Raw genomic sequence first — 27,505 nt, 5'->3', positions numbered from 1 at the left:
TGTCATTATGTAACATGTTTACATGCTGAAAGACAATCTTTTGGGGAAAAAAAACTTTTTTTTTTTTTTTTTTTTGGAGGATAAAGAGATGAGATTACAGAATGCTTTAGTGTTTGCTTAAAAATTCTTTAAGTCTTTTTAACTTAAAAAAGGCAAATAACCAAAGTTAACTGTACATGTGATAGCCCTCTATCAAGTAAGTGAACCGCATTTTGAATATTATGGATGTTTATGCTGTTTTGTTTGTTTTTAGCCCTCTTTGGACTAATTCCTATAGAATTTTCCTAAATTAGAAATAAATCCTGAGATTTGTTTTTAACTTTCCTAGCACTAAAGTCAACCACTTACTCAAAATTTATTGAACTCACCTATATGTGGTACAATTATTATCTGGTTGTACAGGGAACATAGAATTGGGACCACAAGGAAATTATGATGTTAAGAAATAGAAAAGTTTAAAGATATTATTTCAAAAATGACTGGAGAACTTTAGCCTTAAAAAAAAATCTGTAAGTTCTGGTTTCAGTTTCTTCTCTTCACTGTCCAAAATTGCATCCAAAATAGCACAGCAACTGCCAAACATGTGCATTAAATCTTGGAAAGCAAAAAGAAAAGTGGTCTGTACCAGTAAGCCACAATAGGAAAAAGTTTAAGCAGAGACTTTCAGAAGTAATCAGTCAGTTGCAGGTTCCATAGAAACTTGAAGCTTTACCCAAGAAACAGGAATAGTAACACGTATTATTGCAAATACTTCACAGAGCTATTTTATGTGTGTCCTCATCTGAAATGGTTTGTCTCTACTTGAACCTCATTGACTGTCTTTCTAGACTTCTTAAAACTGAAACCAAACAGCATACCCTGATTATCTATTTTAGTATTTCCCAGACATGTGTTGGGTGAGTGCTGTTGGCATTTTGGCCAAGACACTTCTTGTGCTGGACTGCGCGCTGATTTTGTGTCCCACTCACTATTTCCAGTTGCAACCCTCAGGAATTGAGCACTAGAAATGCCCTCACAGTTTTCGTGGGGTTAGTGAGCAAGCATTACCTTCTGTTGAGAATTGGTCTAGTCTCTTGAAGAATACTAGTTAGCTCTATCTAAAATAGGTTAATTTCATGTTATAGTGTTTAGGTAAAAGCTTCCCAATGGACATGAATAAAAAGGATTATAGTTCAGTATATTCAGGAAACTAATGTAAGATCTTTGAGTCTTCTTATTTTGTTCCAAGATTGATAATTTAGAACTTTAGGAGAGGACTTGCTATGGTCTTTTTGGAGGGTAATTTAGAAATCTTGGAGGGCATAAAAATCTATTTGCTAGGATGTTCATTTACAGTATTATTGGTAATAGCAAAAATAATAAAAGCTTTAAAAAAAATAAAGTAACCAAGAACAATAAAACCCCACCTACCTAAGTGAATATTACAAATAGAGAAAAGTTTAAATGGGCATATAGTATATGCTATACACATCTATTATTTAAAAGGAAGCAGGACTCTATGTCCTTAATAAATTTTTGACAAACGATGTATTATTAAAGGAAAAAAAGAACAATAGGATCAGTATCATCTCAGTTTTGAAGTAAAATGTGTGTGTATGGATAAATAAGGCCTGGAAGGTGACTTCTTATATTGTTTATCTTTTTTTTTTTCTTCTTCAGTTTCATGCTGTAATATTGTTTAAACAAATAAATTAAAAAAGTAGAGCTAAGGCTTTCAAAGGTTGAGAAAGGGACAGTAATACTTCCTTTGTTTTTGTAGAACATGGTTGGTTCTCCCAATCATTTTTCTTCATTTCTGCCTTTAGACTGCACAATTGTACTTTCAATAAAGCCTACCTCTTGAATCTCTACCCAAAGATATTTTGAAAAGGACCTGGTAACAGGGCAATAAGCAGCACTATTATGGGCACCTTAGGCTCACAATTTTTCATGTTTTAACTGTTTCTCTGTCTTTGCTTCCATGTCTTCTTCAGTTGTTGGGTCCAACCTGCACATCTTTTCCACATACTTTTATTATTCTTACTGCCTTTATCGTAGTTCATTTTACGTCTAGATTATTACAGTAGCCTGTGAAACTGGCCTCTTTCCAGCTTACGTATTTCCAGCTGTGGAGAGTATACCCCAATGAAAATATTGCTTTAGCAATTTGTACCTCTTTGCTCTATAAATTATTTTTTATCTTACCTTTTTTTAGTGGTGGAGTAAGAAGGTAAAGGGAGACGTAGGAGCTGATACTACTGTGTTTCAGTACTGGTGATCTATTGCTAAATAATTGTATATGCTAGCACACTGACCCAACTCTTCTAGGAGGGAGAGTGTCAGCAAAACTAGGAAGAGATTGTAGCCAGCATTTAAAATTGATATATTTATGGGAGAAGCCTGTGTAGTGAATTGTATTTTGGGGTAGGAATTCTGTAGTGAGTAAGCATGTCTGCTCTTTTTCTAATATCTGTTAAGTTTGGCATTATTCCATGTCTTTTATCTTCCCTTTGAGAAATCCTCAGTTGAATCAAGAGGAGAAAAGATCATTTTAAAAAATATCTAGACTAGCATTGTATGAATGAAGACTGTAGAAATCTGGAGAAACCTGCTACAAATTGGTCAGTAAAGTATTCCCTTGATAGCAATTTCTCATTTGGAGGATGTAGTAGGGAGGTCATAGCATCTGGAGAGCTTTTTCCTAAGTGACAGTCATCACATTCTGAGATGGCATCCCATTTATTACCTTTCTCCCTTTGAGAATCAGTTTTAATGAGTCATTATTACTAAGGGAATATGTTTTATTTCTCATGTGCAGGAGCAGAAACTAATTTAGAATAAAGAAAGTGAGTTGGCAATAACAGTGATTATTTCCTTCACGCCCTTGCCAAATCTTTCGTACTCTATAGGCTGAAAACTGCTACTTCCTCTAGGAAATATTCCCTGATTTCCTTCTGGCCTTTGCTATTTAGAAATAATTTGTTCCTCCTCTGATCTTACTTGAATCTTATTTATGACCCTTGTTATTTTCTACATTGTACTATAATTATGTGTGTACTTTAAAAAAAAACAAAACTATATTCTATACTAGAAACTCTTCCTAGAGCTGAGTGCATGTCTAGGAAGTACTTGTATTACCTTGTTATCACGTTTCTTTTAGACTCCTTTAACCTTGAACAATTCCAAAACCTATATTTTTAATATTTCAAGATATACATTTTTGAAGACTTAATGCCAATTGTTTTTCAGAGTGTTCCTCAGTTTGGATTGCCCTGATTTTTTCCCCCTCATGATTAAATTCAGGTTGAAAGACACTGTTTCTATAATAAAAACAATTAAAGAAAGCAAACCATGACAAATTTGCTTGGCTAATAGAAACACCAGAGGAAAAATGTGAAGAAAAGGAATCAACAATACATGTTCTCTAGGATATACTCTAGCCACCCTGAATCTTTATGCTGATGATTCTCAGACTTTTGCAACCTGATTTGATTGATTGATTCCAGATTATATTTTTAGAGGAAATTATTGGAATAATTACAGAAATTTGAATGTGGACTATATTTTAGATAATAGTATCAGTGTTAAATTTAAGTGTGACAATTTGTTGCTGTATAGGAGAGTATCCTTTTACATAGGGTAATATGTAATACAAGTGCATTAAGTACTTGTATTCTCACAGTACTTAATACAACATCTTGAACATAATATAGAGGCTCAGCAAGTTCTTCCTGATCAAATTATTAATTGTGAAGTTTGCTAGGCAAAAGTTAATGAACTTCAAATGTCATTCTTCTTCTACCCCTTTAAAATGCCTTTTACCACAGAGAAAAATTAGCAAAAATTACAAAGCTGATATCCAGTAACTGAAAGGAAAACGATGTATTGAAGAAGGAGCTAGTGTAAATCTAGAAGTGAGCAGAGATGTAGATAAGCGGTGAACTTTATAAAACCTTGTAGGTAATGCAAAAAGTTTGGCCTTATTCTGTACTTGAAGAAGAACCATTTGAAGAGTTTTAAGAGGGGAGTCATTCAAATTTGTGTTTTAAATAAATTAGTCTGATACAGTGAGGAAGCTAACTATAGAAATAGTAAGACTAGAAGATGAGAACCCAATTAGGTTATTGCAAGAATCTAGGAAAGAATAAATCCTAAGATCTTAGAAGAGAAGCAGTATAGTAGGATAAAAGAGAATGGATTTAAGAAATACAGATAAAATTGGTAGGCTTGGTGCCTTATTTGATGTGTAGTAAGGCAGACAGAAGCATCTTGATGAAGTTTTAGAGATTAGATGAAGTGCCGACACCTACGTTAGAGAAGGAATATAGGGAGGAGAGAGAATAGCAGTAACTTTAGTGGCTGAGATGAGTTTTGAACGTGGTGATATTGGATTGTCTGTAGGAGAGCCAGTTGAAGATGTCCAGCAGTCAGTTGGTTATATAAGCCTCAGGTTAAGGGCAAGGTGAAGTCTGAGAATCATCAGCATAAAGATTCAGGGTGGCTAGAGTATATCCTAGAGAACATGTATTGTTGATTCCTTTTCTTCACTTTTTTCTCTGGTGTTTCTATTAGCCAAGCAAATTTGTCATGGTTTGCTTTCTTTAATTGTTTTTATTATAGAAACAGTGTCTTTCAACCTGAATTTAATCATGAGGGGGAAAAAATCAGGGCAATCCAAACTGAGGAACACTCTGAAAAACAATTGGCATTAAGTCTTCAAAAATGTATATCTTGAAATATTAAAAATATAGGTTTTGGAATTGTTCAAGGTTAAAGGAGTCTAAAAGAAACGTGATAACCAAATGCAACCTGATTTGATTGATTGATTCCAGATTATATTTTTAGAGGAAATTATTGGAATAATTACAGAAATTTGAATGTGGACTATATTTTAGATAATAGTATCAGTGTTAAATTTAAGTGTGACAATTTGTTGCTGTATAGGAGAGTATCCTTTTACATAGGGTAAAATGCCGTAATGCAACAACTCCAGTGGTTCAGCACACACAAAAAAGTGTATGTGTAAAGGGATAAAGCAAATGTGGTTTGCATTGTAAGTGCTTCTTGTTATGTAAAAATGTATTTTTTTAAAAGTGTCTAGTTTTCTTCTTTCTTTCTTTTTTGAGACAGTCTTGCTTTGTGTCCCACGCTGCAGTGCAGTGGCGTGACCACAGCTCACTGCATCATCTACTTCCTGGGCTAGTGGCCACCACACCTGGCTAATTTTTCTGTAGAGAAACTCCCAATTTTTCTGGTCTTGAATTCCTGGGCTCAAGCAGTCCTCCTGCCTCAGCCCCCCAAAGTGCTAGAATTCCAGGTGTGAGCCACCGTGCCCAGCTTAGTTTTCTTAATATATTTTTCCATATGTTAGCATATTAGAGGTTGAATACAATTGTATTTATTACATGTTTGTACTTTTTTCCATTGATTATGGGAAATGGTTAAGATAAAATAGCATTTGCTGTGTAACAGCTGGTTTGTCATGGGGTTCTTCTCTTTGCAGGCAAACTTACTAAGTATATGGACTAGAATAAATTATTTTTATCATCTATTATTACTAAACCCGGTATTAGAATAGGATTTAATCTCAGTTATTTAATACAACTAGGGTTGATTCTTGCTCACATTACCTATCCAACAGTTTGTCAGGGAGTAGATCTGCTCCATGCAGTAGCCCAAGAAACCACACTGATGGAATTTCTGACAATGTATATCTGTACATCTGGAACATTAGGCCTCCACAGTGACCACCACATGGAAATAAAGAGGTAGAGTGTCTTCTGTTGGCTGTTAATCTTTCGGCCATGAAATGACAGCCAGGTCATTCAGTTACTCATAGCCTAGTAACCAGAACTAGTTGCCTGACTCTGTTGGTAAGTGTCTGAGAAATGTGGAAAGCACCTGGTTGGTTGGTGAACAATAAATGTCTCTGTCACATATTGTACTTTATCTCAAGAAATATGCACAGTCTTTAAATTTATGGATAATGGCCATTATTGCCATAAATCTGCTTATTAAATTCTACTAAAAGAGAATTACAGGCTGAGTACCCTGAATCAAAAAATCTAAAATCCAAAACTTTTTGAGTGCCTAGATGATGCCACAATTAGAAAATTCCACGCCTGACCTCATGACAGATTGCAGTCAAAACTTGGTGTAATGCGCAAAGGTATTAGAAATTACCCCTGGGCTATGTGTATGAGGTGTATGTGAAACATAAATGAATTTTGTGTTTAGACTTGGGTCCCATCCACAAGATATCATCTCATTATGTATATGCAGATGTGCCAAAATTTGAAAATCCAAAATTTGAAACACTTCTGATTCCAAGCATTGACACTCAACCAGAATCACTTTTAGTGATAAACAGTGGCTTTCCTCTTATATATTGACTGTTTATCACATAATCCATTTTTATGTATTACCTTCAAAACTGTATAATAAATGTAAATGGATTTTGAGAGAAGTTTAGTGATTTGCCCAGTTACTCTGTAACTCTTCTTTCATTTGGAGAGCTGATAGAGTTTTGGGATTTTGCTTTGCCATTTAAATTTAATGGTAGCTACATTTAATACTATTTTAACCTAAAACTTTTTTTATATTTTTAAAAGAGTTTTTTCTCAGATTTTTATTTTTCTTCTTAAAATTTGTATTATTTACATTAAAAATAGCATTAGATAATGTTTTTCAGAATGAGATCTATCAACCCTGTATATAATCATTCTTTTATTCTTGGGCACTTAATTAGTTAGACATTTATCAGAGGTATAAATTCTAATGTATTTCTAAACAAATTTCCAAAGTGTTTTATATTACAGTTTATCTTAAACACGTTTGAAATGTCTACATATTAAATTTATATAAACTTGAGTAACATTTATGTCTGCAAGATACAGCACTATAATTTCTAATACTAAAAATGTTAATAGAACCACAAACAATAGAAAACATTTTAAATTGTAGTTAATTTTAGGTTGTTTATTTTAAATTTAGTTTAAGTCAGTTAACCAGATTCCTCAATTGACTTGATCCCTGTACCAACCCTTCCTCCACACTTCTTTTTATTGAATTAGGTAAATTGTAAACCAGAAGCTCTTAGTAGATGAAGTTCAGGTCAGTACAGGTCAGTACAGGTTCAGTAGTCTGTCATGCCTCTGTAATTCCTGGTTGGAGTTTTGTTCTCAAAATCATACTCTCATGAACAAACACCAAGCTATATCGTAACTATAGAATAAAGGGGAGAGAGTTATATTTTAATATTTAAAATGTTTAAAGCTTTACATGTTTGAAGCAGATTTATTAGCTTAGTAGTTTTAACTTTTGTTCAATTATGGTCAAAAGAGTATTTTTAACAAATAGCCTTCATGTTTAAGTGATCTCTGGCCTTTGTTTTGACATACAAAGATGTTATAAATTTTATCGCATAGTGATATGTTGTAACACATGCCCAAGTATCTCCAAAACTGACTTCCACTTTTATAGAAGTGATGCTAACTGAACATACCAGAAAGTCTTAGGCATTTGTATCAAACTGCCTAAGAACCCAGCCGTTAGCTTGTAAGTCAGTGAACTTATATTTATCATTTATTATCATTGATAGAACATGGACTAAAAGAAAATACATTTGAAGTCCATTTCTTTATCTCTAGCGGAAAAATATGAGAAATGACATCACTCAGTTGGAAATGAACTCTCTTTGTAATTTCATTGGGGGTAGTTTTCCTTTCTTTCGCCAAAAAAGCTATTTCTTGAGGAAAAGGAAAGTTAGTAAAAATTTTTTTCTCATTATCCTTTGTCCAAATTTGAAGTTTGCTAATAAAAGTAGATAATTGCCTTTTAGTAAGTTTCCTCTTTATTGCAAGTTCATTTAGGTGTTTTCTTATTTATACGTTAGGCAGAAGATGACCCCTATTTTCAAGGTTATTTACTAACTTACTGCTTTCATTTAAAAGAAGCTGACAATTTTTTTTTCTGAAACTTTAAAAAAATGCAGTTAAGCACCTGACTAGAATAAAATATCTCTTCAGGTTTTTAAATTGACATGCCAGGTTATTTAATTTCAGTTGTTTCACTAAAACCACAGGAATGCCCTCAGTTTTTACAGCATTTTGTTTTTTAAGTGAATTTTACCAACCACTTATATTTTAATATAGGATTACCAGATTTTATGCTGCTGAGGACATTTTTGTAAAAATTATTTCCCCAAAATATTTTAATAAAAGAGAGGACATTTTAATATCAAAAGCTAAAGTAGGAAATGTGTGTCTTCAGAATAAAAGACTGCCCTTCCATATATGTCAGTTGACAGTATTATACTGAAAAAGTATGCCTCCCATTATCTGTATTTCTCTCCTACCTTTTTTTTTTTTTTTCCTTAAGAGGTAGGGTCTCGTGATATTGCCCAGGTTGACCTTGAACTCCTGAGCTCAAGTGATGCTTCCACTTCATCCTCCCTAGTGGCTGGGACTACAGGCATGTACCACAGCATCCAGTGTTACTTTTTTTCTCTTTACCATGTGCTTCTGTGAACTTTATTTTAATCCCTACTTGAAAAGCATGATTTTGAACACATCCTGTGAGAAAGGTTACAATGCTTATTGCAATAGAAAAGGAGCTTTCAATTTTATATGCAAAGTTTCTGTGTGCCAGATGCCTGACTGAGAAACAAGATATTTTCATTTTAAAATGAGCAAATAATCCTCACCTTTTTTCTAACATAGCAAATTTATCCATATGCATGATGAAAACCTCTGATATTGAACATAGAGATTCTTATTAATTGCAGTGTTCACAGGATTAGAATTTAAGTACACAAATAGGTATCCGCAGCTATCAATACCAGATGAGTCAGTAAGCTAAATACAGACTTTAATAGAACTATCTTGGATGCCTTTTAAAATAAATTTTAAACTTGTCAGGTATTCTGTTGTATCTTGTGATTTCTAAAATGAGTTGTAACATTTGAAACTCACTGAAGTTTCTCTTGTATGTTTGATGATAATACTATTTTGCCATTTTCAGGATAGAAATACTTATTTTTTAAGCTATTACAGTAGGCAGCTTTTTTGTAAGGGGATATGAATATCAGAAAAATATAACTACATGTTATACTTCTGATTTCATAGGATTAAAAAAGGAAAAGTCTTCTCAAGTGACACAAATGCAAATGTTTTCAGAGACTAAGAAAGCATAAATTGATGATGGCAGAACTTGCAGTGCGTTTAGGTTTGTGTCACTTGAGACACTTTTTACAAGCATCCTATCAATTTGTGCATTTCAACAAATAGCCATTTTAAAGAAAAACATAAAGTAAATAATAGTGCACTTATGATACCCAGATTTGGTGAAATCATGTAAGTAGACCTTGAATGAGTAATGAGCACATTGCTTTAGGACAAATGTGACTCTCAACTTTTGATATTTGTCTAAGTTTAAAGTTGCTCCTTTTTTAGTAGGCTGAACTTGGCAATCTAATGACTGATACTATTTTTGAGATTAAGAAAGCATTAAAATAGAACAAGAAACAGTGTTCTGAAATGAAAATTATAACACTTCCACTTTTTGTTCATACCTATTTCAAAAAATGTACATGGCATATTATGTTCTTTGCTACTAGTGGTTATTGAAATGGAATGATTTTATAAATGCCTTTCAACAAAGAAAAATGTCATCTGTTGCTGTGACCACCTACCACTAACTACTGTGCTCCTCCTCTCAGTAGCTTCACTACCTTATATATATGGCATCTTTAACCTGTGCCTGGCTTCTTATGTATCTTTTTCTTTGTTCCTTAATTTTTTCAAAGACTGCCTGGACTTAACATTCTCATTCTGTCCTCTGTATTGCCACTATAGGTTGTCACTTTCCTCTACATTCCTATTTTCTGCCTTGGCTGCTGTAATTATCTTTTGCTTTTACTATTTTGATCTTGTCTTTCAGGACCTTACTATAAATTACATTTTATCATGGGTTAGGTTTACCTATCTTTGAAAAGCTTTCAGATTACCTTATTCTCTCCTCAATACCAAATAATATACTCCAGTTTTGTTAGCTAATTTTTAAGTGTCTCCCCACTCCTTCATGTCCACCGAGAAAAATTGATCCTATACCACTTTTTTACACGTGGACCTAAAGTGTATTATACATACTTGAAAAGGAAAATTTTATCTCCTGAAAAAAAAAATACCATTGCTGATATTTCCATGAGTACATATTGATTCTGATTTGACTACTATTTTGAAATGGAGTAGTAGATGTAAAAATCTAGGATAAAATCTTAAAACCAGTAAAATTATCATTAGAACTAGTATCATATATATATAGAACTATTAGTCTGGTGACATTCTGTTATGCTACTCAGACTAAAGCAAAATAAAAAGTACTGTCTTCACTTGGAACTGTTGTCTTATAATACTGTGCCTGCCTTCACTATTTCATGAAAATATTAATTGTTCTTCTTGGCATACTTTTTCCTTATATTCTTGTCAGGTCAAAATCAAAAGTGATGAGTTAGGACTTGGAAATTTTCAAAATAAGTTCATATTGTCACTACTTTCCCAGTTTTGAAGCTTACAAAAAAAAACCAGGCAGGATTTTAGTTTGCTTTCAGTTAGGGAAAGGAGAATTCATTTGCCACAGGAGTAAAATCCTACATTTTATAAAGCTATTTTAATGAAAATGCCAGTATTCCAAAGTGAATGGAACCCATGCAGAATTGATGCTTTAAAAGTTTGTTTAATTATATTGAGTTTTGATAAATCATAATTCAAGAATAAAATGGAGGGACAAGAAATTATTAACTTTTTATTGTTGATGTACGTTTTCCTCAATGCGTGTTTTTGGTTTTTGCGGTTTTTGTCTTTGGTTTTTGAGACAAAGCCTTGCTCTGTCACCCTGTTGCCCAGACTGGAGTGTAACGGTACAATATCAGCTCACTGCAACAACCTCCGGCTCCTGGGTTCAAGTGGTTCTCCTGCCTCAGCCTCCTGAGTAGCTGGGATTACAGGCGCCTGCAGCCATGCCTGGCTAATTTTTGTATTTTTAGTAGAGGCAGGCTTTCACCATGCTGGCCAGGCTGGTCTTGAACTCCTGACCTCAGGTGATCTGTCCACTTCAGCCTCCCAAATTGCTGGGATTATAGGCATGAGCTATGTTACCTGGCCCCCTCAATGTGTTTCTTAAAAATGTATTACCAGTTTCTATCACTGCCCATTTTCCACCTCCTTATTTTTTGTATAATGACCTTGAATTTTAACCCATTTCTTAAAATTTGGATTGTTATCATAATTTGTATACTCTTACCCTAAACCTGTTGGTTTGATTTTTCAATAAGAAGAATCATGCTATTCATAGTATAGGTAAAATCTCATCTGAGTTTACCCACTTGAGTAAGATATTCACAGAAAAAGTATTTTGAGTACTTAAGAGCCATGTAAAAAGCAAAAAGAGGGGGGTGGTGGCGGGGGGAAGGTCCGTTTTCTTTTGACCATTATCGAATATTATACTTTTAACTTAGTATGAAATGTGGGAAATGTCAAGCATACTGGACACTAATTTCTCTGGAATCACTCTGGCTATCTAATGGTGATATTTGGTATTGCTGCACAAAGCACAGGTTTTGTTCTAGAAAATCCTGGATTTGGCTTTTCCTACTTTTTCATTTTATGAAGCCGGGTTGTAATGAACTCTGAGGCTCTTGTACTTATATTACTTATAAATCAATTAATTTGATAGGGTTGTTACACTTAGACTTGATGATTTTATGTACCATGGCAATTTTGTTGAGAAGGTAAATGCCAAAAAGCAAACCCTTGGGAAATTGGTTTACCTTTCCTTACCTTTGATAAAGGGAATGTTAAAGTGTGACTGATTTGAACTACAGATTTCTTTTCTACCACCTTTAAGTACTTTTAGGTCCTTTCCAGTAATATCTCTGTAAACAAAGTTAAAGAAAAATGCATTTTAAAGAAAAGGTTTCTTGTAACTAAACCAATTAAAGCTGACTTCTTGGCCTGACGCAGTGGCTCACACCTGTAATCCCAGCACTTTGGGAGGCTGGGTGGATCATGAGGTCAAGACATCGACACAATCCTAGCCAACATGGTGAAACCCTGTCCCTACTAAAAATACAAAAGTTAGCTGGGCATGGTGGCACACACCTTGTAGTCTCAGCTACTTGGGCGGCTGAGGCTGAAGAATCACTTGAACCCCTGAGGCAGAGGTTGCAGTGAGCCAAGATCGTGCCACTGCACTCCAGCCTGGGCGACAGAGCAAGATTTGGTCTCAAAACAAAAAACAAAGTTGGCTTCTCTGGGCCAGTGATGTTATTCTCTGAGATACTTTTTTTTTCCTTTCATGAATAAGTTAAGGACATTATCTTGATATCTCTTTATCTGATAACTAGAGTAATTTGTGAATGTTGTTGGTAGTTATTATTTAAAATACTTATTCAGTTCCTTTATAGAAATTGACTGGTTTCTTACTTTCATATTCATTCTTCTTTCTATGGCCTGAAACATTATGTGGTATTTGGTTATTTACTTTACAATTTAGTTACTCTGATGAATACTCTTACTTTAAAAATTTTATATTCAGGAGAAGCTTTTTCTGCAGGCACAGTAGTCTTGGTTGGCATGTTTTGGCTTTCTGTATAATGTTTGTATTAGATACCAACTGATTGGCTTGAATGAGAATCTAAAGAGATAATAAGTGTTAAGGCCCAATTAACACCCTGAGGCTGTGAAGATGCTCTCTACTATTTGTAGAAAGTTCATATATGATAGGATATAAAAATTGCAAGTTGAGTCCTGGCAATTTCTAGTCTTATAAATGGGTAGAGCAAGATCCAGTTATGAGTGAATGAATTTTTAGTTTAAAGTGGTTAAGGATTATGTTTGCAAGTTCCAAGTTAGTTATCTGTATTCTTCTAATTGTCCTATAGATGGCATTGTTATACTTTGTCCACTCATGTTTTTGGTTTCCATTAAAATCTATTATTATTATCTTTAGGATTTTTTTATTTAACATGATTGCTTAAGTGATTAATCAGACTAGATCAGATAACATAGAGCTCTGTGAATATAGCTCTTAACTTTGGATAACAGCTATTTTCCTCTTGGACTAATATCCAAATTTTTAATCTTTGAGTATTATAACTGCAGTAAGCATGATATAGTATTGAAATAAATGTAAATAAAACTTTAATAAATTATGGATTATCAATAAAAAATTTGGTGCATTAAATGTTTTTTTGAGAAAATTTTATATTCAAATAGTTTTATAGCTTGTCAGCATTACAGAATTTTTTATTTTTTTATTGTAGCAATAAGGCAATAAGCATAGTGGTGAAGAACATAGGTTTAGAGTAAGATTTGAATTCATATTCTGATTCTGGTCTTTATTATCTGTGTGAACTTAGGCAAATTACTGTAACCTCTTTGAAAAGGCTTCCGTTTCTATAATAGGTTGCCAGCTGGTTTGGTCAGGGACACTGTATTGTCTTGTGTGTAGTGTATTCACAATGTCTGGCACCTAGTAAGTGCTCAATAAATTTTTAATGAAATGAATGATAACTGCTTTGCATGATTGCCATGAAAATTAAATGATGATATCAATGTAAAGCAGCTAGTAATATGCATAGCTAGCACTAACTGCTCTTATTGTCAACAGTGACAGAAAATCTCCAGTCTAACTCATACAAGAAATAGATTTTTCTTCAGACTCTCATCTCATATTCCCTTTTAAGATTTTCTTGGCTATCCCTACCCCATGTTTCCATTTTGCTTTTATTTTCTATAATATTTCCTTGGGACCTCTATTAAAGGCCTTTTTCTTTGACTGCTTACATTCATTATACTAGTATCTTTGTCAGTAAAATTTTGTATATCTTTTGTCCTTACTGTCATTGGGTTGAGAAATAGTAGTTGTATTTTTAAAGGAAAATATTTTACAATACTACTAAGCAGTTATTTTGTCCACTTATGCAGGTATTTCATAAGTATGAAGTGGAGAAGTCAGTATCTGACAATAATCTACTGAAGATTAATGTTTATTAAAAGTAATCTAGCAGAATGACTGGCATAGAAAAGATACTCAGTGAGTGATGCTACCTATTAATGCTATTGATGGTAATGTTTTAAAACACACTTTTTTCTAGTATATCATATCTAAAACTTAATATTTATTGTCTTTACACTTATTTTACATAAATTATGTCATTAAGTTTTAAAATAACTTTGTAGGGTAGGTACTATTACCTCACTTTATATTTGAGGAAACCTTCAAAGATACTAAGTAAATAACGTAAAGTCATTCAACTAGTAAGTGGCAGAATTATAATTAAAAACCTGTTTTTGCCACTATTGCATATTGTTTGAAGGCTGTTTCTTCTTGAGGCTAAGAGAACATATATCCATCCTACATAACTTATGGTTCCCATTGTCTGTTCATTTTCCCGTATCCTCACATTTCCTGCTTTCCATTTTTGTTTCTGTCCAACTAGACCAAGAACATAGTATTCCATACCCTGTCTCCTAAACTTATAAGTCATAGATTTGTTTTCATCGCCTGCTATGCTCATTTAGCTAGGTATCATTTATGAATATTTTCTCCTCATTTCATACCCATTCTCAAGCCTAATTCATTGATGACTCAGTCACGTTAGTAGTTTCCCCACTGTCATGACAATACCTTCCTGAATATGAGAATAAACATATTTCCCAACTTATTTCCTTTGGTACACTCTGTGAATCCTTTACCACTTTTGAACACTATAAATATACCTTTGAAAACTTCTTTGTTGACAATTTGATTCTATTTTTTTTTTTTTTTTTGAGACAAGGTTTCACCATATTGGTCAGGCTGGTCTTGAACTCCGAACCTCAGGTGATCCGCCCGCCTCAATCCTCCCAAAGTGCTGGGATTACAGGCGTGAGCCACTGCGCCCAGCTGACAATTTGATTCTAAAAAAATGTTACTGACTGTTCCAGTTATCTGTAGCTGTGTAATAGACTACTCCCAGAACTTAGTATGGTTTTAAAATAACAGCCAATTTCCTATATCTCACTATTTTGTGGGTCAGGAATTTAGGTAGGGCTTGGCTTTGTTCATGTGGTAGTGATGGAGGTTATTTGAAAGTATTCAACTGGTAGATGGGCTGGCCAGAATGGTTCCAGATGGCTTCGCCTGTACAAGTGCCACCTTGGTAGAGATAGCCAGAAGGCTGGGCTCAACTGAGACATTACATGTAGCATCTGCATACAGAATCATTAAGCATGGCTTTTAATGGTCATGTAACATTTAACATAGTAGATCAGGGTTCCCAAAAAGTATTGTCAATATGCTTGGTTGAAAGCTGTAAGGTTTCTTATTACTTAGCCTTGGGAATCTCAAAAGGTAATTTCTGCTGCATTTTACTCACCATGCATGTCACAAAGATCAGCCCAGATTCTAAAGGAGAGAAATTAGCCATTACCTCAATATGAGGACTAGCAAATAATTTGTGGTTTTTATTTTTTGCTTTTGTGGGTACATAGTAGGTATATATATTTAAGGGGTACATGGGATATTTTGGTATAGGCATACAATGAGTACTAATCATGTGGTTGTTTGTAATCTGCCACATTGAATGAGACCAATTATTTTAGATCGTTTAAATTCATGTGAAAAAAAAATGGTAATAGGACAAATGGTTTCATGTATTTTTTACCAGGAACAAATTTAAACAATTAGAATCAGAGCAACTATAACTGGAGTCGATTTTTCCTGAAGCTGAACTAAAATGTTTATTGGTTTGATTTGAAAGGAGAGGTTGGTTTGTTGACATTAGAACTATAAACACTTTTCCCATAAATTTGTATATTCTCCCTCTAATATTTGCTTTATGATTAACAGTATAATACGCATCTGCTTTTGTATCGCATCTTGAGTTCAAGAGTTCTAAGTGTTTTATGTTGAAAATGGGTTTATAATGTCGGGAAAAATCCACACTGAGACAATGGATCATTCAGCAAGGCTAGTTTACTTCCTTCAGGAAGGTTGCAACTCGCAGGCAGTCTTGCCACAAGGGCACACCTGAACAAAGGAGACAGGGACATAAAACTTTCGTAACCTGACACAGTCGATCTACTGCTGTGTCCAGTTTCCATTGGCCAGAACAGGACCTCACGTTCTATGCTTGACCCGATTGGCTAAAAATTACTTGGAAATTTCCTGAATAGAGAAGGGGGAAAGAAGACAAGGAAGAAGAGGAAGATAGTGAGGAGAAGGTTAGGAGGGTTTCCAAATAAGGAATGGCATGCACCAGGGTTTGGAGGGGCCCAGTTCTGTTCAGACATACTGGAGTGGGTCAAGGAAGCTGATTTAAGGTGTAGCTGATTTAGAGAATATATATACATGGGTACGGTTATGCTAATAGCAGATAATGGTCATAGAGCAAGAGATTATAACTCCTTATAATGTAATCTAAGATATAAACTTTGAAGAACTTTCCCATCTCTCACATATTAGATCTGAGAAAAGAAAGAATCCTCCGCTCCATTTCAGCTAATGTTATATTCTCACCAATTTATATAACACATATTTTAAGTGTTATTTTCTCAAATAAGATACTGGCTTATATTTTATTGAGAGGAGAAAAGAATATCAAGGAAGATTTTTGGTTTAAAGTGTTATTATTCATATTCAAAACTTGTAGATCATTATAAGGATTTTGCCTTTGGTCTGAATGCAAAAGAAAATCACTGAAGCATTTCAAAAAGAGTGATGTGATCCAACCTGTATTTTAATAGAATCTCTGGTTGCTATGTTAAGCTGCCAAGGAGTGACAGAGGTTAAAAAGATCATTTAAGAGGCTGGGAAGGGAGCATGGTGGCTTGGAAATGGTCGAATTTTTGATATATTTTGAAGGTAAAGGCTCACGATCCAAAAGTGGGGTAAAAAAGATAGGAGTCAAGGATAATGACAAGATTTTTGGCCAAAGCAACTGGATGAATGAATTGTCTTTAATCAAAACTAGGAGTATTGTAGAAGAAGCATCAAGTGCAGTATAAGGAATTTATGTTCAAAGTAAGTTTGAGATGGTTATTAGATATCCAAATGGAGACATCAAGTAGGCAGTTGGGTATACCAATTTGGAGTTCAGGAAAGAGGTCCAGGCTGGAGTCATTAGCATATATAGTGTTTAAAATCCTTGCGACATGGAAATTACCAAGGGAGAGAATAAAGAATAAAGTGGTAAAGGAGATGAAATTTAAAGACGTAGTGCAAGAGTTTTGAAAGAAAAGTAAAAGGAAAAGAGATTTGAGAAAAATAAAGTTTGTATTTTTGGGGTTTGGTGTGTGTGTGTGTGTGTGTGTGTGTGTGTGTGTGTATGCGTGCGTGCGTGTGTGTGTGTTTGTTTGTTTTTGGTTTTTTAAAGACAGAGTCTTACTCTGTTGCCTGGTCTGGAGTGCAGTGGCAAGATTATAGCTCACCGCAGCCTCAGTTTCTTAGGTTGAAGTGTTCTTGCCTGAGTCTGTCTAGTTGTTGGGACCTCAGGCACGTGCCACACCTGGCTAATTTTTTAAATTTTTAGTAGAAACGAGATCTAGCTGTGTTTCCCAGGCTGGTCTCAGACTCCTAAGCCTAAGTGTTTCTCCTGCTTTGGCCTCCCAGAGTGTTGGGATTAAAAGCATGAGCCACTGTGGCCGGCCAAGAAATGGCTTACTTTTTAAAAAAAAGAGAGAAAAGGAATGGCAGTATTGATGCTAGACAAGGTAGAATTTAAGTTAAAAATACGAAAGTAAAAAAAGACAAAGGGAAAAAAGGGATTACTAAAAGGTAAAGTTTATTTAAAAAAATACAACAGGTAAAATTGTTTATAAACCAAACAAGTAGTTTAATATAAAAAGAAATATTTGAAATCTGAGTTTAACTTGACAAAATACAGTTATATAGTGGGAGATTTAATATAGCATTTTCAATATGAAAATATCTAGTAACACAATAGGGAGATAGAAGTATTGAATAGAGTAGTTAAACTGAATAAAGAGAGATGTACACATACATAATAAGTTCAAATTAAAAATATGCTTCTTTTTTCTTAGGGTAAAAAAAATCTCCCCTTTGGTCTCAGAGAAAGAGTTCAAAATTCTTCTTTTAAATCATTCCTTTTTCTTTGATAGTAAGAATAAACTTTCATTCCTTCCTTTAAATACTTACTAATGCCTATCATATGCCATGCTTGATTCGACCGTAGTAGTGAACAAGATATACTCATTTTCTGCCCTTTTAGAACTTTAAATCCCGGGAGGGAATTAGTTATTAAACATCTGATTACAGAAATGCTTAATTCGTTATATTTATGACTAGTGCTGTTGAGAAGAGCATTTGAGAGTGTGTTTAACTTAATCTAGTTTAAGAGAAGGATCATAGGATACTTTCTTGAGACAACGACCAGGGTAGGAATTAGCTAGTTCAGGGGTTTTGGGGAAGAGCTGTTTGCACATCAAGAAGTAAGCTTGATGTGCAAGAAAGATCGTAGGATACTTTCTTGAGACAACGACTGGGGAAGGAATTAGCTAGTTCAGGGGTTTGTGGGAGGAGTCATTTGCACATCAAGAAGTAGCTTTTCAGGTTAAAGACATATAAAGGGAGTGAAGCAGAAAGAAGACTCTGGGACTAAAAGAAAGCCAATATAGTTGCATCATATTGAGAGATAGAAGGATTTGCATAGAAATGAGCCCATGGTAGGAAGCAAGGAGTAAATAAACAAAATCAAAGCAGTATTTCTATTCCTTGAACCAAGTGAAATAATATGTCCTTAGCAGCTAAAAATGTTGGCATTCTTTTCAGAGGTCACACACTGATGCCCTACTGGCCAAATCCATCCTTAGATTTGTTTTCCTTGACCTATGCAGTGTTTAAAAACAAACAAAAAAAAGTGAGTGGTTTAAAATCAAGAAACCACATTAAATTTAAAAAAAGAAGCAGAGGGGGCCAAGTGTGGTGGCTCATGCCTATAATCCCGGCACTTTGGGAGACCGAGCAGGTGGATTACCTGAGGCCAGGAGTTTGAGACCAGCCTGCCCAACATGACGAAACCCTATCTCTACTAAAAATACAAAAATTAGCCAGGCATGGTGGCACACACCTGTAATCCCAGCTACTTGGGAGGCTGAGGCAGGAGAATCACTTGAATCCGGGAGTTGGAGGTTGCAATGAGCTGAGATTGCACCACTACACTCCAGCCTGGGCAACAGAGCAAGACTCTGCCTCAAAAAAAAAGAGGAAAGAGCTGATTTCTAGCTTCTCTTGAACACTTAAAAATCTGGGCACCTGCATTCCCAGGTACCCATAATCAAATGAAGTTGCTGCTTTGGGCAATCTCCAGATTGCTACTTCTTTTTCTTGTTTTGTATCTGTATTAGTTTGTTCTCACATTGCTGTGAAGAACTACCTGAGACTAGGTAAATTATGAAGAGAAGAGGTTTTATTGACTCAAAATTTTGCAGGCTGTACAGTAGGCATGGCTAGGAAGGCCTCAGGAAACATACAATCATGGTGGAATGCAAAGGGGAAGCACGCACATGTTCATATGGCTGGCAGGAGAAAGAGAGCAAAGTGGGAGTTACTACCAACTTTTAAACCAGATCTCATGAGAACTCACTATCATGAGAACAGCAAGGGGTAAGCCCACCCCCATGATCCAATCAGCTCCCACTAGGCCCCTCCTTCAACACTGATGATCACACCTCAACATGAGATTTGGGTGGGGACACAGCCAAACCATATCAATATCTATTCTTTCTTTCACTCATTTAGAGTGACTTTGTGGTCGCTGGGTATTTGAGTAGCAACCTCTACTTTAATATTAGTACACTCATATATACCAAAGGCATTATGAACTCTCAACACAGATTAACTTAAGGAAAAGAGCTTTTCTTGATCAGTTAATTTCTATTTTGTTAGAAATTAGAAAAAGCTTCTCAAAAGTCAGTTTAACTGCATAATGTTTGTGTGTGGTTAAGTGTTTAGCAAGCCAACAATTGAGTTCAGCATGACGTTACTCATTGTGTTAATCTATTTTCACACTGCTTTGAAGAACTACCTGAGACTGGGTAATTTATGAAGAAAACAGGTTTAATTGACCCACACTTCCACATGGCTGGGAGGCCTCAAGAAACTTAAAATCATGACAGAACGTGAAGGGGAAGCAAGACATGTCTCACATGGTGGCAGGAGAGAGAGAGAGAGAGAGAGAGAGAGAGAGAGCAAGGAGGGAATGATCAAACACTCTTAAAGCATCAGATCTCATGAGCACTCACTCACTATCACAAGAACAGCAAGGCGGAAACCACCCCATGATCCAATCACCTCTCACCAGGTCCCTCCCTCAACACATGGGGATTACAATTTAAGATGAGATGTGGGTGGGCACACAGAGCGAAACCATATCATTCATCTTGTAAAACTTCCTGGCATCATGGTAAACACTGAGAATATAAAAATAAGTGATAACGTCTTTGTCATCCAAGCAGTTCATAAGCTAAATATGAAACCCATCATTTTATAAATAATTGCAATGTTATTCAAATGCAGAAATAGAAATGTACATTAGATATAGAGATAACATGAGATAGCCTAAACAAATCAGGATTTTAGAAGAACAACTCCAGCAGTGCTTTTTTTTTTTCTTTTGCGATGGCACCTACCTCAGTCACCCAAGCTGAAGTACAGTGGCACGATCTTGGCTCGCTGCAACCTCTTCCTCCTGGGTTCCAAGTGATTCTCAGCCTCCTGAGTAGCTGGGATTAGAGGCATGTGCCACCATGTCCAGCTAATTTTTTGTATTTTTTAGTAGAGGTGGGGTTTCACCATATTGCCAGGCTGGTCTCAAACTCCTAACCTCAGGTCATCTGCCCACTGCAGCCTCCCAAAGTGCTGGAATTACAGGTGTGAGACACTGCACCCAGCCCCAGCAGTTGTTTTAAAGGTAGAGTAGATAGAATAGGAGACCACTTTTATGATTGATGTTGCCTATGAAAATCTGTGTAGAGATGTCTAAGTAATTGTATATACAGTAATAACCCAAATAAAAAATACCTGAAATAGATTAATACTATATTATAAACAACGCTGTTTCCTATTTATTCTACAAGTAGAATAACATTGTTGGAGTCAGATAGTTAGGCCACTAACAGAGAGGCAGTTTGAAAATCATTGGTTTGGGCTTTAAGAATTTTCTCAGTGATTCCTTCCATTCCCTTTTGCTATTCTATTAGATGTGGTTATCTTGAGTTTTCTGTATCTGCTATTTATGGTATTGAGTGAAGTTAGCACCAATTATTACAATGATTACTAATTTCGTTGCAGTTTCCAATCCTTCTTTGGATATCTCTCTTGACCAACTCCAGTTCTTTCTAACTTTGCTTTTGTTTTGTTCTGTGCTTTAAAAATCCTATAGGAATTCATTCAGGAAGGTGAACTTTTTGAAATTTCTTAAGCGATAGAAATAAGTTTTCTTCTGTTTATCCTGAGTTTATCAAGTTATTTTTAAAAATAGGCTTCTATAACTTTGTAATGTACAGTTTTGTGAAAAATAATTTAGCACATCTAATTTCAGTGGGGGCAATACTGCTCCCAGGACGTGAGAATTAGTTGAGGGGGAGTAAAATTATAGATAAACAATTAAGAAACACTGGTTAGAGAGCCTTGTTAGTGCAGTAGGTGTTTTGTAGGTTTTATAGTCTGAAGAAACACTGTTTTGGGATAATGTGGCTATGTGTTGATTTGTAAGAGAACAAGTTTGATTAGGTAGGAGAAAGATTGTAACATCTGGAAGGAATTGAACAGTAAAAGCCAAATTTGAGAAAGAAGCAGGGTTTTACTTTAAATGGAATTAACTTCATATTGGTAAAAGGTAATCCAAAGCCAGATCTATTTAAGCATTTTAAGCTAGATAGAAATATTTTACAGCATATTTCTAATGAAGCATAAGTTTGTTGAAACCTAGTGAAATATATGCTGCAACTTATACTGATTTTATATAAACTGATCAACAACTGTCTCAAGGATTTTTATTTAACTCAGAACAAATTTCACTTCTTTGTTAGGTTAAGAGATTACTTGCTGCTTACATTAAAAAGCCAATTTTAGGCTGGCCGCGATGGCTTATCCTTAGAATCCCAGCACTTCGGGAGGCCAAGGAGGGCCAATTGCCTGAGCTTAGGAGTTCAAGACCAGCCTGGGCAACATGGTGAAACCCCACTCTACAAAAAATTAGCCAGGTGTGATGGCGTGCGCCTTTGGTCCCAGCTACTTGGGAAGCTGAGGTGGGAGGATTGCTTGAGCCTAGGAGGCAGAGGTTGCAGTGAGCTGAGATCGCACTACTGCCCTCCAACCTGGGCAACAGAGCCAGACCCTGTCTCAAATTTTTTTTTAAAGCAAGCCGATTTTAGTATGATAGAAATATCTCCTTTTCCCACTGAGTTTTTCTTTCTAAACACTGTAAGCCTTTTGACAGAAAACTTTCAGGATATCAGACTTTTAATTCTTTGTGTAATTCTTCATATAAAAAAATCTCTAATTTTAAGAATGTCCAGCATTATTGATGGAGCTGTTTGAGACTTAAAGTAGATGTATTTAAAATTTCCATAGCCTATAAATAGAAGAAAATAAGAATAACAAAACTTAAGTTTAACATAAAATTAATGGAATTAGGAATGTAGAAATTAAAGCTTTTAAGTGAGGATTAAGACTCAAGAATAAAGTAATATTGCAAAGAAGGAATAATATTCAATTCTGGAAAAACTGTAGTATTTAGAATAATGATTTCTAGAGTTGTTGTAGGATGGGAATTATGTAGTAGAATGGGACTGGGCAGTGTGCAAGATAATTTAGCTCATTGTAGAAAAGAAATTAGAGTTTGAGATGTACTTATTTTTATATCATCCTTTAAAAATGTCTATTTTGCGACCTTTACAGTAAACATAATATATTATTGGAAGTCTAAACACAAACAGTGTTTACTAAAAGGAATTGTTTTGGAGACCACTGCTTAAACTGCCTGAAAGAACAATGAAAAAAAAATGAGCATGGAAGGCAGATACATTTAACTTTTAAAATTCTGGCTTAATTGTTAACAAGCTTTCTAACCTTGGCAAGTTAACTCTTTTGAACCTCAGTTTCTCCAGTTATTAGTATAAGGTAATTCTTGATATTAAATGAAATAATAAATATATAAAAGGCTCCATAAAGTTCCCTCCCTTTTTGTAAAATAAAAAGGAACCAACAAGTTGGGGTTACAAGAGATATGTTGATGGGATGAAAATCAGCTGTTACCTGTTGCCTGGGTATTTTCCCTGTGATTATTTATTGTATTTATTTATATATATATTTGTGGAGGCAGAGTCTCTCTCTGTCACCCAGGCTGGAGTACAGTGGCATGCTCTCGTCTCACTGCAACCTCTGCCTTCTGGCTTTGGACAATTCTTGTGCCTCAGCCTCCCGAGTAGCTGAGATTACAGGTGTGTGCCACCACACCTGGCTAATTTTTTTTGTATTTTTAGTAGAGACAGGTTTCACCATGTTGGCCAGGATAGTCTCAAAATCCTGGCCTCAAGTTATCTGCCATCCTCGGCCTCCCAAAATGCTGGGATTACAGCCATGAACCACCACATCTGGCCCTTGTGATTATTTTTGTAATTTTCTACCACCTTTTTCTTTGAATAAAACCACATTCAATGCACAAAAAGAGCAGTAAAGTCAGGAGACTGGGACGCTTTGCAACTAACTTTGACGGTGTGATCTTGAACATGTAATTTCATCTTTTTCTTATCTGTAAGACGAAGGAATTGGACTAGATTATTTGTAAGGTGCCTTTCTACTTTAATATATCAGTGAATCTTTTCAAAACAAGGTAATTATATTGAATGTAACTGTCATCCTAAGGCAAGTGGAATAGTCGTTAACTACATGCAGGTGACAGTTTGTGAGCTTGCCTAAAACATGATTACTTTGCCTATTCTTCTCAAGAAATTTTAGTCAAGTGCAAGTTAGAGCTAATTAATACAATCAAATCGCAGTGTTTGTTTTTGCACTCGTAGAAATTGTTAATACTGTATATGATCAGTATGTACAATAAATTTTTTTACTAAATAAAGTTCTCGAGGAAAAAAATATTGACCTAAGGAAAAATGTTTAGAGCTAGATAAAGGAGATTAATATCTTCAGATGCAATTTTACTTTACAGCTTTATTGAAGTATGATCCACTTAATATAAAGTTCACCTGTTTTAAGTATACAATTTAATGGTTTCCAGATTTAGAACCTTTTCATCAGTCCCCAGATTTTCCTTAACCCTATTTATAGTGAGTTCCCAACTCCCACAACCATTCTCCAGCCCTGGTAACTACTGATCTGCTTTTTGTTTCTGTAAATTTTTCTGGACATTTCATCTAAAAAGAATTATACTATATGTAGTCTTTTGCATCTGGCTTCTTTCACTTTGCATGTTTTGAGGTTCATTTATGACATTGCACATATCAGTATTTTGTTCCTTTTTATTGCTGAATTACGGTAGTTCAATTGTACCATTGAACTACCAAATGGTAGTTCATTTTATATACCATATTTTTTTAACCCGTACACTAGTTGGAAGATACTTATATCATTTCCAGTTTTTTACTTTTATGAATAATACTTTGAGCATTCATGGAGAAATCTTTATATGGACATATGTTTTTATTTATCTTAGATACATTCCGAAGAATGGAATTGCTGGGTCATAGGATAAGTTAATTTTTTAAGAAACGACCAAACCGTATTCCAATGTGGCTGCATCGTTTTACATTCCTACCAGTGGTGTATATGGGTTCAAGTTTCTCTACGTCTTCACCAACACTTAATATTGTCTGTCTTTTTTATTATAATATGACAGTTTAATGGATGTGTCATGGTATCTCATTGTGGTTTCAATGAGAATGTACCTAATGACTAATGATATGGAGCACTTTTTTTTTGTACATTTATGAGCCATTCATATGTGTTCTTTGGTGAAGTGTCTAAGCAAGTTCTTTGCCCATTTTAAAAATTGCATTATCTTCTTATTCACTAGCGAGAGTTTATTTAAATTCTGAATATAATGCCTTCATCAGATTTGTAATTTGGTAATATTTTCTCCCAGTCTGTGGCTTGTCTTTTCAGTTTCTTGTTGATATCATTTGAAGTATAAAAGTTTTTAACTTGAATGAAATCCAGTTTATTAGTTTTATTTTTTATGGCTCATGTTTTTGTTATCTAAGAACTCTGCCTGACCCAAGATCACAAATGTTTTCTCCTATATTTTCCTTCAGATGGTTTATAATTTAAGCCCATATATTTAGATATTTGATCCATTTGAATTAATTTTTGTGTATGGTATAAGATAATGGTCTGTTTATTTTATTTATTTTTGCATGTAGTTGTCCAGTTATCTAAAAATCATTTGTTGACAAGACTTCTCTTATTCCATTGAATTTTCTGGGCATCTTTGTGAAAAATCAAATATAAATATAAAGATTTATTTCTGGACTCTAAATTCTCTTCATTGATCAGTCTGTATTCTTGTTCTTATATTAATATCACACAGTCTTGATTGTAGCTTCATAGTAAGTTTTGAAATTGGGTTAGTATAAGTTCTCCAACTTTTTTCTTCCCCAAATTATTTTGGCTTTTCCAGGTCCTTTGTATTTTCCTATAAAGTTAGGATCAGCCTATTTCTACAGGGGAAAAAAAAAAAAAAACTGCTGGGATTTTGAAAAAGGTTATGTTGACTCTGTAGATCAATTTGAAGAGAATTAACATATTAACAATTTTGAGTTTTTTAATTTATGAGCATGGAATGTTTTAGATCTTTTGGGCTCAGCAATGTCTTACAACAATGTGCAAATACAAATCTTGTCTTCTTTTTAAAAATTTATTCCCAAATATTCTTCATGCTCCTAGTTTGAATGGAATTGTTTTCTTAATTTCATTTTTGCATTTTTACAAGAATGTAGAAATACAACTGATTTTTGTACAGTATATTGATTTTATATCTTGTTATCTGAGCTTTTTTTGGTTCTAGTTGTTCACTACTGGTTTCTTAGGGTTTTCTCCATACTAGATTGTGTCATCTGATAATGCAGTTTTATTTCTTCCTGTCTAATCTGAATGCATTTAATATCTTTTAAAGTTTTTTTTTTTTTAAGATGTATTACTTTTTGGTGTTTTACTGTACTAACTAAAATCTACAGGATAATATTCAGTAGAAGGAAGAAAAACAGACATCTTTGTTTTTCTCCTGATATTTGAAGCGGAGTTAGCTGTCAACTTTTCATAGATGCTCCTTATTAGGTTGAAGAAGAGCCTTTTATTTCTAATTTTAAAATTTTAAAAAGTTTCTAATTTCTAATTTTAAAAAGTTTTAAAAAATAGTGAATGGTTGTTTGTCAAATCGTCTTTTCCGTGTCTTTTGAAATGATCATGTAGCTTTAGTTCTTATCTCTATTAATAAGATGTTTTACATTAATTTGTTTTTAGATGGTTAACCACCCTTGCATTCACAGGGTAAATCCCATTTGGTCAAAATGTATAGTTGTTTTTATATGTTGCTGAATTTGGTTTGTTAATTTTTAAAATAATTTTTGTATGTGTGTTCGTGAGGGATGTTGGTCTGTAGTTTTCTTGCATTGTCTCTATCTGGCTTTGGTGATACCAGACTCAGTCAGGAAGTATTCTCTAGTTTAAAAAACAGTTGATAAAAATTTGCTGCTGTTTCCTATATATTTCATAAAATTCATTGGTGAGACCATCTGTGCCTAGGCTTTTCTTAGTGTGAAGATTTTAATAAGTAGTTCAGTTTTCTTATTTGTTAGGATTCAGAATTTCTATATCTTGTTGAGTCTGTTCTGGGTAATTTGTCTTTTGAAGAATTTCTTCTTTTTAATATAATTTGTGTAATTTGTTGGCTTAAAATTAATAATATTCCCTTTTAATTTCTTTTTTTAATTTTATTTTTTCGAAAAGGAGTCTCACTCTGTCACCCAGGCTGGAGTGCAGTGGTGTGATCTCAGCTCACTGCAGCCTCTGCTTCCCCATGCTCAAGCGATCTTCCCATCTAGGCCTCCTGAGTAACTGAGACCACAGATGTGTGCCGCCATGCTGAGCTAATTTTTGTATTTTCTGTAGAGAAGGCGTTTCTCCTTGTTGCCCAGGTTGGTCTCGAACTCCTGGACTCAAAGATCTGTCTGCATTGGCCTGGAAAGTGCTGGGATTATAGGTGTGAGCCACCACACCTGGCCTTCCCTTTTAATTTCTAAAGGATTGGTAGTGATTTCCCTTCCCAAATGATTTTGGTAATTTGTGTCTGCTCTTTTTCTCTTACTTTTCTGGTCATTCTATTTAAGGGATTGTCAATTTTATTGATTATCTTTTAAGAACTAATTTTTGAATTCATTCATATTTCTCTTTTTGTTTTTTGTTTATTTTTACTTTAATCTTTTTTTTCTTCCTGTTTTTGATTTTGTTT

At 34.5% G+C, this 27,505-nt stretch overlaps 1 protein-coding gene and 1 long non-coding RNA gene across 4 annotated transcripts in view; one reads left to right on the top strand and one right to left on the bottom strand.

Annotated features, from left to right (window-relative positions):
* Positions 1-27,505, top strand: part of NIPBL (NIPBL cohesin loading factor) — a 191,117-nt gene that overhangs the window by 30,613 nt on the left and 132,999 nt on the right. The window lies entirely within an intron of this gene.
* On the bottom strand, positions 2,996-3,765 carry LOC116552261. The gene is made up of 2 exons (XR_004269301.1): positions 3,648-3,765; positions 2,996-3,107 (listed from the first exon to the last, which is right to left on the bottom strand). It is a non-coding gene; the product is annotated as an uncharacterized LOC116552261 (long non-coding RNA).

This window comes from Sapajus apella, unplaced genomic scaffold (assembly GCF_009761245.1).
Source record: "Sapajus apella isolate SASKATOON/1434 unplaced genomic scaffold, GSC_monkey_1.0 scaffold11, whole genome shotgun sequence".
NCBI lineage: Eukaryota > Metazoa > Chordata > Mammalia > Primates > Cebidae > Sapajus > Sapajus apella.
The sequence above is the reverse complement of the archived record's forward strand: the minus strand, read 5'-3'. Positions and strand labels throughout refer to the sequence as shown.